We start from the raw sequence: 14,492 nt of genomic DNA, 5'->3' as shown, positions 1-14,492 counted from the left end.
CAGGTCTTCCCCAGTGAGGATGGGCAGTGACTAACACCGGGGGGGGGGGGGGAGATGTAAAATCCATCTTCCCCCCAGAACCTCTCCCGGCTGGCATCCCCACAGAATGGACACAGAGCCTGCCCAGCCCACAGCTGTGTGTGCATCCTTGCCAGGGCAACGGGACTCTGAAGAGGGGTGAGGAGGAGGGGTTGGTACCCGGCAGGTCTTGGCAGGAAATGGGCATTTTGTGTCTGTGACTAACAGAGAGCGGGTGCTTTAGTGGGTGGTAAGGTGAACCCCAGAGATGCGAGAATTCGACTTTGTAGACCAGCTCCTTCTCATCCTGGTTCTGTGGGAGCCCTGTGCCAAATGCTTCGTGACCTGGCTCACTGCATCCTCACACAAACCTCGAGCCATAAGTACGCTGTTATTCCCATTTTATTGGTGGGGAAGCCGAGGCTCCAAAACAGTCGTTTGTTTAGGAACACCCAGACAACAGGTCTAACTAACTCCAGAGCTGGGAATCCAGACAGGTCTAACTCCAACGCCCGAGTGGGGAACCACCATGCTATTCTGTTACACTGGGGCCCCTGACAAGTTTCCATTTCTGAGTCTGAAAATGAAGACTGAGTTTCTACACCACGCGGAATTGTGTTAATGCAAAAATAAGACCCTGTAGGTAGGAGCTCCTAGCACAGCAGCTGGTACAGAATAAGTGTGCAAGAAATGAGCTGCACTAAAGAGCCCCCTTGGCTTCGGGCCTGTCAACCCTCCCATATCGGGTGTAGAACCAGCTGTAGCGGGTTGTATAATTTTGTTTTATCTCAGACACCCAGAGTTTGGACCTTCAAGAGTCTGCACACTAATGGATGTAAATGAGGTGGGAACCAAGCTGTCCTCAGATAAACAGGAAACCAACTAACTCTGCTCTAGCTCTCTCTTCTCCTCCTTCTGGGCATCAAGGGGACGGGCTCTCTCTGAACACGATCCTGTGCTCACGTCGGTCACCACCAGTTCTCCCAAACAAATGATGGCACCTGCTTCTGGGACCCTTCTTCCCTCTCCGTGCTCCTGAAGGAGCCAGGTCCTTAGGGGAAGGCCTTGATCAAACCAGCTCAGAAGAGAAAGTGAGATTTCCTCTTGCTCAGGACTCAGGATGGAGATCGGCTCTAAGTCATGGTCCTACTGGACACAACCACGTGACAGTAGAAACAATGACAACCACAGGACCAGGTGGAGCTCTGTGTGCTGTGATGGGTGCCAAGGGGCAGGGTGCTAACCATACACGAAGGCCCACAAAGGACATACACAGCTGAAAAAGGCCAATGGAAGGGAGCCTCTAGGGCTGCCCAAGGATGATAAGCAGCAACGGACCCTCGGTGTCTGGGAAGCAATAGGAACTGGGGTGAAGGACAACACCTGCCCTCTGTCTACTCACAGCCCCCACTACGCAGGAGCTGCAGGCCCGGATCCTCTGGAATTTCAAAAGAAGCTACAAATCTGGACTTTTAAGGTGACGTTCTTAATTTCCAGTTCAATGTGTGTAATACCATTGAGCTTAACAAAAGTTTGGGGTTTTCCAGCTCACGCAACTCCTGCTTATAGAACCCTAATGTAAGTGGTTCTCAATCTTACCTTTGGAAACATGGCAATGCAAATCAAAAGGCAAGCCATGGTGTGAGAAGATATTTGCAACTCTTATAACTGCAAAGGATTGATGTCTAGAATATAAAAACCAAAACAACCCCAAAACCCTATATGAATCAATCAATAACAAAACACACAACTCTACAGAAAAGTGGGTAATAGACTTGAACTGTACTTTACAGGGAGGAAACCCATGGCCAACAGATGTATACGAAGTTCTCAGTCTTACTAAACACTGAAGACATGCAAGTTAAGTAACATGACCAACCCCTTCTCCCCAAATACACCCCAGACTGACAACATGGAAAATGACAGTATCGGCACCGGTGAGGTATGAGGAGGAACTGGAACTCTCTTCCGCAGCTGATGGGCGTGTAAATTGGTAAAAACACTCTGGAGACAGTTCAGCACTGTCTGAATACGCACATAGCCATGACCCAATGATCCTCTTGCCAGTTATTTTCCCTAGAGAAATGCTTGCATGCATATAAGAGAACGTCCACAGAACATTGTCCATAAATGTCAGATCCTGGAAATACCCCCAAACATCCGGGACCTGGTGGGCCATGGCTGAGTGAGAGAAAGCAGGACAGTAGAGCAGAGAAAAGGAGCAAACCTCAGGTCCACACGTTGACAGGGATGGAGCCCAAAAGCCATGTCATGTGGTACTCGAAAACCAAGTCTGACTATTTATAGTATAAATCCATTAACGGTTCAAAAATGGGCATAACTAAACAACATGCGATTTAGGAATAAGTACATAGGCGGGAAAACAATAAAGAGAGCGAGGGGATGATAATTCTTTAAAAAGTCAGGAAAGCAGTCATTTCGGTGGGAAGGAGGGAGATACAATCTGGGAGGGGCCTACCGGGGGTGTCTGAGATGGTGACAGTGTCCTATTTCTCAATCTGGATGTTGGGTGCACGACCTCTGATTCCTTATTCTTTACATTATACACATACACCTTACATACTCTTCTTTGTGCATATTACATAAGAAAAGGGACATGAAAACAAATCAATCTCCTTTTTGCCATTACAAAAAAATCTAATGAAATCTATGGATCCTGCTTCCAGAACAATTAAAAGACATCCAAACGTTCCATGCCGTTGCCGAGGCTCATGGGCCCCTTAGAGACCCTCTATGGGAAGACCTTACACCTGCTGCTACCGTTGATTCTCACGCTCATCATCCCCAGAGGTGGGTGGCATCTTTATTCCACCAGCGCAGTGATGTGCCTTGGGGAGCTGTGGAGAAAGGAAAGTTCCAGTGCTGTCAGAACCAAGCCAGCACCCCCAAAGAGAACTCTCCACGTCTGCCCGACACCCCAAAGACAGCCCCGGCGCCCCTCCCTCCCTTCCTGGAGCATATCCGGCTCCCAAGATCCCAGCACCCCCATTGCCCGCTCCAGGGTGGCTGTGGCCAGCCCCCCATTTGCTGGGTCCTCTGCAACTTCCCAACCTCAGCCCTTTGGAGAAGTGAGGAAACACCAGAAGGTAGCTAATTGCTTGTGTTACAAATAGTGATCTTGCTTTTCAAACCTTAGGAGGATAATGATCTGTTTTTGGTGTATTAAAGCTTAATTGTTGAAGTAGGGGAATAAGAATCAACTTCAAAACAGGGAAGCCTAGAAGCAAAACGAACATCTTCGAGAAGCGACCGTGCAAGGTAGAACGAGGGAAGCCACTTCTTCCCTCTGGGACTCAGTTGCCCATTGGTTCAATGGAGGAGTTGGGCTTCTAGAAAATGCCTGCCAACATCCAGCCCTGACATCCCAGGGTTTTGAGCACTGGCTGCATCCACTCCCTTCTGGAACTGTAGGAGATGGAAAACAGTCGTCCTCGTAACAGCCCTGTGCTTGGCACATGGCAGACGCCCAACTGATAAAGTTGTTGCCCTGTACTCTTCTTGCGCCCTGCTCCTCGCAGGACCCATCACACACAGGAGCCCTTAGCTGGCCCCTGATATTGCTTTTCTCATCTGTAATATGGTGAGTACCATGGACAGCCAATGTCAGAATTAGAGTCTATGAAAGCCCTTGCCCAGCGCCAGGCATGCACTAGGTTCCCTCTAGGTGGTTCCTGTCTTTCCTTGTCCTTCGCTGGTCACCTGAAAGAGTGCCAATGTGCTGGCTGAGTCCCCCCACCCCCAGCACCCATAAAGAGCAACTGCTGTGTCTCCGGGACTGACCTCAACCCCACTGGATGGATGGTCCAGGCCATCAGGCAGGCAGACCCTGATGCGGGCCACTGTCTCCGGAGGGTCGGGAACTCTGAGCACTAACGGAATGCTAAGCCTCTCCACCTCCGGAGCCCCTGAGAGCCCCTGTGTGTTAGACACAGTCCCAGGGTGGCTGGGACCCCAACACCTAAACAATTAATCCCACACCTACCTCTCTCGCTAGAAATGTTAAGTAAAAATGGAGGGCACTTCCGGCTGGAGAGAGGCTCTTTGAGTGTTGGCTGTTGAGGAAGGTACGGGGAGAGGGCAGAGAGTAGACTGGAGGAAGGAGGAGGGAGAGGAGAAAGGGGGAGGGAGGTAAAGAGATGGAGGAAGAAAAGAAGGGGGTACAGAGGGATGGGGCACAGACAGGGAAAAAGATAATTTGAGGTCCTGGTGGTGAGAGCTATGGATAAATTTGATTTTGTATCAGTAGCTCGCCTTGGCCTCGCCATCCAATTTGGTCAGGATCAAGGTGGCTGGGGTCAAGGGTGTGGATCCATGTTGACCTTTGCATAGGCTGATGGTTGGCTGGGGCCTCCCGCTGCTTCTCTCACACTCGAGAGGAGACACATACTCAGTCCCCGGGGCACAGACTGCCTGAGTTCCGGGGCTCGGGATGGGAATGAAGGGGCGGCAGCAGCGTCCTGAGACTGAAGGTCACAGCTCCCACTAGGGAGCCCTCCCCGCTCGGGCCTGGGGGTGGTAGCCGGGACCGCTGTCACCTGGGGCACAGCGCTGTCCTAGAGATTTCCCTGCTTCACCCCTGGATCTCCATAAACTGTCCCTTTATTCAACTCTCCTCAAGTGATCCCATTTGAGTGAGCAGTCTGTTGCCTGCTGGGACTCACCTGAAATACATATTTTGTTATCTTCAAGCCAGCCCTGCCTCCAGGCTATCCCATTTCCAGATAAGGAAACTGGAGCCTAGAAGCTCAGAGAGGGGAAGTGACTTCTCCGAGGTTGCACGGCGGATGATAGAGGAGTTGGGATTAGAACCTGCATCTGCCAGACTTCTAAACCTGGCTTCTTTACATTACTCAGGTTTCCTAACAAGAGAGAGCAGACCAGGCCGGGGGTCAGGATGCTCAAAAATTAGCACTGTCGCCTCCCATCTGAGTTCTCCCTAAGCTGGAACCTCAGCGGCAGCCAGGAAACCTGCCTTCCTCACCCCCAAAAAGCCCTTGTCAGTCTCTTCCATAGAAATGTCTTTATCAAACCTTCCCTCCATCCTCTGTCTCCACTGCCAGTTCCCTCTGCCAGATACTTCCTCGTTTCCAGCATCCTGGCTGGCCTCCTGCCTTCATCAGCCTCACCACAGTGGGAAGGATCTTTTTAGAATGCCCACCTCACTTTGACACTTCTCCCTCCTTAGGATCTGTCTGTGCCCCCTCATTGCCTATGGGACAAAGTCCAGACTCCATGGCCCCAAAACCCCTCCCAGCCTGGCCTCTGCTGACCTCCCCCAGCTGGCCTCCTCCCTACCTCTGCATGGCAGGCCCTGGAGTGTTCGCAGTGAGGCACACACCCCGCTCTTCCCGACCTCTGGGCCTTTGCAGAGACTTTTTCCTCTACCTGGAGCACACTTCTGAGTCCTCGGGTCCAGGTAAACTCCCATTTTTCAAGATCAGGCTGAAGCATGATTAAGGAGAGGGTCTCCTTTGTTCTCCCTCTAGCACAACTTCCCTGCCCCCAGCACGCACAGAGACCATCTCTCCCACTGTCGCCCCCCGAAACTTTGTTCCTGCCTCTGATACAGCATTTTTGGCTGTTGCCTCAAATCCCTCAGGGAATGAACCATGGAACTCGCTCTAGTGCCTTTTTCCCTCGCCATGTCAGGAAGTTCGGATGGTCGGGGTGTAGCTTCACTCTCTGTGTCCCCTAGCAGTGCTCAGTACTTCTTGCTGACTGAGCCATGAGGATGAATGATCCTGAGCCTGAATGAGGAGCAGTTGCTGTGTGGCCTGGGGTGAGTCCCTGAACCTCTCTGTGCTCATTTCCTCTTCCTGAAGTCTGAGTAGAAAGATCTGCCACTTGCTCATAAACATTGAACTATCCTGTTCCCCCTCCCTCAGAGCCCGAGCCTCTCCCAAGTGCTAGCGTGCTTTATATCTTATGTTTATCCAGAGCCTTCTTTTAAATTCTCTTTTTTGAGTTTCCCCAAGTCCTCCTGCAGTCGATTTATGTATGCTCAGAGGAGAACTGGCTGGATCACAGAGGTGCTGCCGGCTGGGACCGGGAGCCCCCACCGCCTGCCCATGTGAGTCGTCTCATCCATAAAGGATTCTGGCTCTTAAGCCGGAGTGTGGGCCACGGGAACGCACGCCTTCTGGGGCCCTCAGTGGCATCCTGGACAAGGACTCCGAACCTTCTAAAACCCAGGCAGGGCAGGAAAGGTGGAGGGTGGGGCGGTCCTGGACGGTGCTTTACCTCTTCTAGAATCATCAACCAGGGTTTGGGGCCACCGTCATTCTCTGCTGGAGATTCACTTTTCCCTGTTGGCTCCCTCCCCCGCCCACCCCCAGCCTCCTGATAAATGGGCCGCCCCTCCTGGAAGTTGAAGTCATCTGGAGGCAAGGCTGTGTGAAATATCAGGCTGGTGGAGGACAGCCCCTGGGAAGACCCGGACTCCCCTGCTGCCTCATTACAGCGAGCTTTCCCACACACTGCCTTCGATTCATAGATCCCAGGAAGCCATCCGCTCACAGTAACGTGACTTATGATTTATGGTTGTGAATATGATTCATTTTTTTCCCTCTTTTTGTGCTTATTTTTTTTCTCAAAACATCTGATTTAACAGGGAAAACGCTATCCAGAGGAGCTATGGGCTGTAAAAATGCAATAGCAGGAAAAAAATGCTGCTAATGGTCTCTGCTAATAACCGAGCCTCCGAGATCAGCTCTCCGGGTTATCACAGAGGCTTCCCGGGAACGGGCCTGTGATGTTCCCACCAGGGCCTGACAGAGCCCCAGGCTCAGCCTCAGTCCAGAGAGGCAGCTCCGGAAGTCTGGGCCTCTCTTTAAGGCCCAGTCCCGGCCTCCTGGTAGAGTCTGTAAAGCTCAAAGGCAGTGTCCCCCATTCTCATGTTTTCCATCACCTCCAGGCCCTACCTGGGCCCCACTGTCAGTGAGGGAAGGTGGGCAGGTACCCCAGGCTCCGGGGCCAACAGCCCCTTGCCAGGCTCTTGGCTGAAGGAGGCAGCCAGCAGCGATGGCTGGGCCTCCAAACCTAGCTCTTTCCTCCAATTACAAGATTAGCAACCGTGCCACACAGGTGACCTACTTTAACTCCTATGAGCAGCCTGGGGTGCCGGGAGCCCCGCGGGATAGCACCCCAGATACCTGGATTGAGGGGACTTGCTGTGTGACCCTCGGCAGGGTGTAAAATGAGGCTTCTCTGTAAAATGAGGCAATTGGACGAGATCTCAGGGGCTTCTTGGTAAGCAGGGCAAGCAGTATTATGCCTGCTTTTAATTCATTGGAACATAAGTTCCAAGAAGCAGGATTCTCTCACCTGCCAAGTACCCAACACCTAAGGCACCCCTGTCACGTAAAAAGTATTCATGGTATGAATTTTGCAGAGCAGCAAACAGATGCCGGGAAGGTTCAGGGAGAGAGGGTCAAGAAGAAACACAGAGCAGCTCAGAGCTCTTAGATCAGGACTCTTCTGCTCCTCTCGACCCCCTGCCCCCAACAGTAAGCTCTTTCTTCTTGCTTGAAGGAAAGTCACATTCCTGGGGCCAATGCTGCCAACCCCAGGTCAGCCAGAGGGGCTGAGAGTCCCCAAGATTCCTGCCTCACATGTCCTATCAGCAGAAACAGGCCTGGCCCATGGGCCTGGGGCTTAGGCCCGGGGAGCTGCTGCCTCCCCCTGACACGCTCAGCCCGGACTTGGGGGTGGGTTGTTTGAGCCCACATCTGGATAGGCCGCTTAAAGCGATGGCTGCCTCAGCAAGCAGAAAAGCAAATGGACAGCTTCCGAAAATGAAATCTGCCTTTGATGAGTTTGAAGGTCAGGATGGGTAAACAGGCTGAGGAGATCTCTGGCCAAAGGAGGCTGTGAGGCCAGGGGCCTTGACTGGATGGTCATTAAGCATCCGGCTGCCCATCCGTGCGAGCCCCATGCGAGGGGTTAAAGGAGAGAACAGAGGATCCAACGGGGCTCCCCAGACCCAGCCTGTCTTCTCCCCACCCCCCAGGTTCCCTGCCTCCCTTGGCAGAGGAGACTCTGGAAATTAGATCCTCACCTGCCTCTCCTGCAGTGTGTCAGAAATCAAACTCAACATCTCCACCCAAACCTGATCCTCCGGGGGCCAACACGGACCTTTGGGGGTCCTCATACACTCCTCCCCCACCCTCATTCCTGCCTCCAATCTGCTGCAGAGCCCTGGATTCTGTCTCTTCCCCACCTTCAATCTGCCCCTCATCTCCATCACACGGCCATTCCTCTCTCCCACCCCTGTCACCCTCTCCTGGCTCCATCCCCCTCTCCCGTCCCCAACCCTCTCTCCCGTCCCCATCCCCCTCTCCGGGAGAACTTCCTGTCAAGGCTTCCTCAGTGGCCTCCCTGCCTCCAGTCTGGCTGTCAGCAATGAGGGGCTGAGGGCAGACTGTTTTGAGGGGGATGAGCATGTGGGGGGGGAGTCTGCTGAGGCTGGGAGGCCGGTAGCCAGAGCAGGGCAAAAGGCTTGCTCTTCACAGCCATGGGGAAAACGGCAGAAGGAAATGGAGGATGAGGGCGAACCCTCAGAGGCCCACCCTGACAGCGCCCCCCGCCCCAGCCCCGTGGTGGGTCCGCCTTAGACAAGTTGCTCCCAAGTGACTCGGGCCAAGCTACTCCCGCCCAGAGTCTGCGCAGCTCCCTCGCTGAGCGTGGATTTGCTCCTGGCATGTGGGAAGGGACACAGGGCTGGAGTTTGTGAAGCATTTGCAAGGCTCTGGTTCTGTGAGGACAGGGAAGCTCAGAGACCTACCGAGGTCAGACAGGAGGCGGTAGAGGCCGGGGTCAGAATCCGGCTTCTCTAGTTCTCATTCTCTAGGTCGTTTTTTATTTTTATTTTTTTTTAAAGATTTTATTTATTTATTTGAGAGAGAGAGAATGAGAGAGAAAGCACATGGTGGGGGGAGGGTCAGAGGGAGAAGCAGACTCCCCGCCGAGCAGGGAGCCCGATGCCGGACTCCATCCCGGGACTCCAGGATCATGACCCGAGCCGAAGGCAGTCGCTTAACCAACTGAGCCACCCAGGCGCCCTCTATGTCGTTTTTGAAGCAGCTACTAAACATGTGCCTCAGTTTCTTTGACTTCAAACCCGGGAGATGAGGAGGAGGATTCCACCGTCTCAAGGCAGTTATGGAGATCAAATGTGATGATGTATGTGCAAGTCAAGGTCAAGAGCATGAAAGCAAGCTGGTCCATGAGGGAGCTGGGATCCTCACTCCAGGGTGACGGTCTCTAAATGCTTCACCCGACACCATCTCCTCCTGCTAACATCACTGCACCATTGTCCCCATCTTTCACGCAAACCACACTACAGGAGAGAGAAGGCAAGGCAGAGTCCCAGGAACTGAGCTTCCTGCCTCCTGAGCTCTGAGGGTCTGGGAGAGTGCGGACTCTGGTTAGTGAGGGAAATTAGCACATTAGACATTAGCACCCGAATCACCTGGCCCAGCCCAGTTCGAGACCATGGGTACCTTCCTCTGTCCTTAGCTCCAGGGACCATCTGGGGCCTGGGAGCTGGTGGGCAATTTTTACAGGCCACAGAATGAGAAAGGGCGCTGTCTCATTCCTGCATTCCAAGAAACAATCTGGTCTTTGTAACAATCACTTTTTCATGACGGTCTCAAATTCTACTGGTAGATGCACCATAATTTAATGCACCGGAACAAGAAGGAAAAATGCTTAGGGTCGGACAGTGAGGGAACAGAGCAGAGAGCAAAATGGTGTATTCACTCTGCCTCCGCCCATTTCATGGTTTGCCCACCTGTGGAAGGGAATCGGTCCACATAACAGCTGCTTTATGGGCAGTTCTTTCCCGTGGTGTTAATATTACTGATGCACTGTGTTTTCACTTCTGTTTTTCGATTATGTTTTGGACCTTCCTGAAGCCTTAACATGCTTCCAGCCTCCTTTGCAAACTCTGAAAGTGATTTTTCGGAAAGAAGAGGTGACGGGCGCAGAGTTGGGTTTCAGTAGAGAGCTTCAGGCAAATGAGTGAATAAATACATAAATTGGCGAGAACGCCTCCACCTCCAGCATGCAGCCAGTGAGCCGGGAGTGAGGGCAAGATTCTCGAAGGGGAGATCCGGAGAGAGGGAATACAATCATATTCGCGCAGAGGTACCTTCAGGACTCTGGAAGGAGAGGGTGTCACCCCTCACCCAGGGACTCCCAAGCTCTGTCCAGCATCTGCAAGGCTGAGACCCAGAGCCCCTGCTATGGGTGAAGAACCTGAAACCGACGGACATTAACAGTCGGTGCTCACTCGGTGCCAGACGCTGGGGCTCTCGGGCTGATCCCCACCCCCATTCCGGTAGCCCGAGAGCCTAAGTCCTCTGTTTCTGCAGCCAGACTCCCTTGCAAAACCTCAGAACCTCCCTACAGGCAGGACCCCTTTCCAAAGCCTCTCTCAGTCACTCTGCCATTTAATTCCCACCGTGGCCACGGCAGGTGGACAGGGAGAGGGCATTTCCTCCCATTTACAAATTAGGACACTGAGGCCCAGAGAGGCCGACCAACTCGCTTGCCCGGGGTCACACAGCCAGGTCACAGCATAGTCTGGACTAAAACCTGGGACTTTTGAAACCCACATCGGCTCTTTCCAGAACACCAGCCACACCATTAGTCTGATTCCACACATTTTTTTTTAAAGACCTTCAAAGAAGTCCTGTTCCCCCCAACCCACTCCTGAGCTTGCCCTGCCCTCCACCCCCCACCTCTGCAAGATTCTGCATGCCTCTTGGCCCTCAACCCTCCGCTAGCTCTCACACTGCCAGCGAGGAGCCTGCCACAGAGGGGAAACATAGCCATGGAAGAGGTTAAAATTCCCAGAGTCTCTTATAAATATTTCATGAAAAATATCTGCCGAGATAACCCCAGACTGTCGATGTCGACATTATTGCACCTGCACATTTTAATTGGTCCAAGAGAGCTGGCCCATAATTGGTGCCTGGAAATCAGCACAAACCTGACTTGGTTGTAAAAGGGAAGAGTGGGTTCTCCGGAGAATTTTGCATTTTAACTCCTATGTGGCCAAGGGCTTGGTGGGGGGGGCAGGCAAGTCAAACAGGGATGGGGGGCACATCCCTCCCAGATGTGCCAACCCCCCAGCTTGTTACTCAGCTTCCCTCAGGTGAGGGGAAGGTGGCATGCAGGGCTGAGTGCCTGGGAGGCAGGTCGTTCGGGGTTAGGGACACAGCTTTGGAGCAGGGTGGGGGTGAGGGGGTGTCTTAACCCTTTCCGTGCCATGACCGTTTGGTAAAGACCATGGTGTCTTTTCAGAACAATGTCTTTTAATTGCCTAAAATACACCTGATTACAAAACAAGCCAATTTTATATATGAAAAAAAACAGTTATCAAATTTTTTTTTAAACTGAGTCATTGCAACGGTGGTATGTGCTTCTAATGCATTAAATGAAAACCCCTAACATCCGGTCTGATAACTACTGTAATGTCACAGTAGTGATGTGCACAAATGGAATTTCTAGATCTCTGCCACAGTGGCAGCATGGCACGGACATATCTGTGATCTAGATCGAAGACAAAGTCACAGGTGCCCCTCATATAACTGTGGGGTGCAGCTGACGTTCACCCTTAAAGGACATGCTACATTTCAATGAGCAGTGAGGGAACAGTATTCCTTTCCCACCCAAGTTCACAGACCCTAAGTCAAGGATCCTGGCCGCAGAGCCTGACAGCTCTGATATTTACTCGCTGGGGGAGCTTTATCCTCCCCTGGCCTTGGTTTCTTCATCAGCAAAACGGGCTTTGAAGGCTGGTGGACGTGGCTTTAAAACCTGCTCTGCTGCTTGTGGGTGCCCTTGGAAAGTGTCCCGACGTCATGAAGCCTCAGTTGACTGGCTGGGGAATGGAGTACCTTCCTCAAAGTCTTGGATGGGATACCACAGGCAAAGTGCCTAAGAGAGCGCCCAGCAGGGGAACTCAATATGCGGTAACCTATAGAAACCCCCAGAATGAAACTGATGCTTCAGCATCCAGCCCAGGCTACCCAGTGTGACAGGCCGACGGGACGCCCACGTCTCCCCCACCAGACTCCGAATAGCCCAGGACACTCGATCTTCTGTCCTATGCGCATCTCCTCTCTGTCCCACGTTCGCTGTCTCCTGTGCGCCCACTGTCCTGGCCTCCGTTGTTTCCTGCCATTGCCCAGACTAAGCGGGCCCTGGAACTCTGGAACATGTCGTGTCCAGAGCAGGGAGGCTCCAGGATCCTGTCAAGTCAGCGCCTGCCAAGCAGCTGCGATGGGGAAGCCGGAATAGGTCCGTTTGGCAACTGGCATGTCTCTGCCTTGGGTGGAAGTGCCCCCTTTAGGATGATAAATAAGTTTCCGGCTCGCACACAGTGTGTGCCATGCCTTCCCCCGCCACTCCCCATCTCTGCTGAGGGGCTTCATGTGCAGGCATCAGGCCTCACCCCAACTCTGTGCCAGTGATGGGGGGGCCAGGACAGTCCTCCAAAGAGTCAGCCCCATCAGGTCAGGCTGGGGCGGTGGCTGGCCCTCTGTGGGCCTCATCCAGACCCAGAAGGCAGAGGGGCATCTCCTAGTTTGGAGTGTCAGGCAAGGTTGCCATGGCTACCTCCCCGTTCTGCTTCCCACCCTGTCCAAGCCCAGTCTTCTCTTGATTGGCAGCTGCAGAGCAGCCTCCGTCCCTCCCTACCCTCCTCTGCACGAATGTACAAAGCCATCCGCAGGACCCTGTAAGGCAGCACCCTCCTCCCGACCCTGGGGGAGCCCTCCATGTCCCAGGGGACCCCTCTTCCTCAGCATTTGCTATAGGCCTCGGCTGGGGGGAGCCATCACCTTATTTGGGAGACTGTAGGACCCCATTAGTGCCAAAGTGAGCAGAGAGTGCCTCAGGGAAGAGAAGGGGCCAGGCTGGATTTGGGGAGGTGGGAATATCCTTGGGAGTGAGCACGCCCTGCGGGTCCAGGCTGGATAATTGGAGGGGGAGGGGGAGGGGATGGATGGCGGGGGGGGGGGGAAGAAGGGTTGGTGGCTCTCCTAACTGACAGAGGGTACCTGTCCCTGCCCCCCCCCACCTGCCCTGGCCTCTGCACCTTTGTAGGCTCCTGTTCCTCAGCACCGCCGCCTCCCCGCCCCCCACCCGCCAGCTCCTCTGGAAGGAGGGAAAAGAGGAACCAATCAGCCCCGAATGCCCGTGACCTGCCAGGCACCGTACCTCCCTTCATGGACACAACTTCATACCATCTCTGAGACAGGGGGAGTGCTGCTTGAGCCCCATTTTACAAACAGGAAGCTGAGGCGCAGAGAGGTTGAGTGATTTGCTTCAGGTCACAGAGCTACGAAGGAGAGGCGTCAGAATTCAAACCCAGCCTGCCTGACACTTGAGGCCTCTGTGAACCTTGGAATTCCCACCCCAAACTTGACGCTGAGAAGCCTCCCTATCGGTTTTTAGGATGTATCTTTGTGCTAGGTGCTGTGCTGGGCTCCTCGGACCTTCCACCTCCTGGGATCCCCATGGATGCTCCACTTTCTGGAAGTGGAGAGTGAGGCTCAGCGGGGATTATGTCACAGCCCAACCTCACACAGCTCGAAGGAATGGGAATTTAATCTGATTTGTCAGTCTCCAAAAATAAAAATGACTTCAGTCCAAAGCAATTCAGCAAGTACTAATTGAGCACCTACTATGTGTCCCACCTTGGCCTAGTGGATCTACAGTAGTAAACAAAACCCAAATCCACCTATCAGAGCTTTCCTTCTCTGTGGGGGAACAGACAGAAACAATGGACAAAAGATGAGTCCCTGAGAATCCTAGAAGGTGACAAGCAGTAGGGAAAATGCTGAGCAGAGTGCGGGAGGGTAGGCAAGCCAGGAGTGGGGTAGGAGCCAGGATAGGTACTAAACAGGGCAGGCAGGGCAGGCCTCCGTGAGAAGGGGAGTCTAGCAAAGACTTGGAGAGCTGAGGAAGTGAAGCAGTCGACTAGCAGTACCCGTCACATAAGAGATGCTTACGAAACATTTGCTGAGAGAATGAACTCATTCAAGGACTCCCCAGGCAGGTGGGAATTGCACACCGTTCATAAGTAATAACAGTTAACCACGTGTTAGCCCAAACACGGTCCCAGTTGCTTACTCCCTCACGGTGTGGTGTGGACGAGACATTCTGCACCACTCACTGGAAGGCAGGTATCGGGAGGACCGCCTGGGGCCTGGTCTGCCGGGAGCACGGGGGCTGAGCTCCTCCCCCATGACGGCTCCGTTCTGCTCTCTCTGGGACTTCGGACTTTTCTGGAAGGGAGAAAACTGCCAACCATAGAAATTTGCACTGAGCAAAGACCTGCGGGCAAGCCAGACAGTCTAGGAGGAAGTGGGGGTTGCGGCTTGGTGCTTGGGAGCTAATCAAGGGGCCCGGCCTTTGGTTCTAAAAGGAAAACCCAGGGACCC

General features: G+C 53.2%; 1 long non-coding RNA gene across 3 annotated transcripts in view; it reads right to left on the bottom strand.

Annotated features, from left to right (window-relative positions):
- The window catches only part of LOC113915472, a 47,459-nt gene that overhangs the window by 7,047 nt on the left and 25,920 nt on the right, over nt 1–14,492 (bottom strand). Inside the window, exon 4 of one of the 3 annotated variants that reach the window (XR_003517673.1) lies at nt 2,773–2,876. The exons of the other annotated variants lie outside the window; for them this stretch is intronic. This is a non-coding gene — a long non-coding RNA (uncharacterized LOC113915472). Of the gene's footprint in view, nt 1–2,772; nt 2,877–14,492 lie in introns of those variants that run through there. 3 annotated transcript variants of the gene reach the window in all.

This window comes from Zalophus californianus, chromosome 11, assembly GCF_009762305.2.
Source record: "Zalophus californianus isolate mZalCal1 chromosome 11, mZalCal1.pri.v2, whole genome shotgun sequence".
Taxonomy (NCBI): domain Eukaryota; kingdom Metazoa; phylum Chordata; class Mammalia; order Carnivora; family Otariidae; genus Zalophus; species Zalophus californianus.
Note: the sequence above shows the minus strand (reverse complement) of the source record. Positions and strands in the feature narration are given on the sequence as shown.